This window comes from Olea europaea, chromosome 3 (assembly GCF_002742605.1).
Source record: "Olea europaea var. sylvestris chromosome 3, O_europaea_v1, whole genome shotgun sequence".
NCBI lineage: Eukaryota > Viridiplantae > Streptophyta > Magnoliopsida > Lamiales > Oleaceae > Olea > Olea europaea.
In genome coordinates, this window is record NC_036239.1 from 22,964,888 (window position 1) to 22,965,139 (window position 252).

Below are 252 nucleotides of genomic sequence, written 5' to 3' on the forward strand. Positions count from 1 at the left end.
TTTTTTTTTTTTTTTAAATCATTGCTAGATATACTAAAAGATCCAAAGTGACTTGAATTCGGTCTTAACAACTACACAAGGCAAATGACAACTGATAAAATATAAAGAATTTAATTTAACTGACAAAATCATATAAAACTACAATATTTATTCGTTCTATTTAAATTATTGGGGACAAAATTGAGACAAATTTAAAAGTTTGGGGGTCCTTCATTGTAATAAATAGTTAAATAAAGTTCATCTTTTCGAATT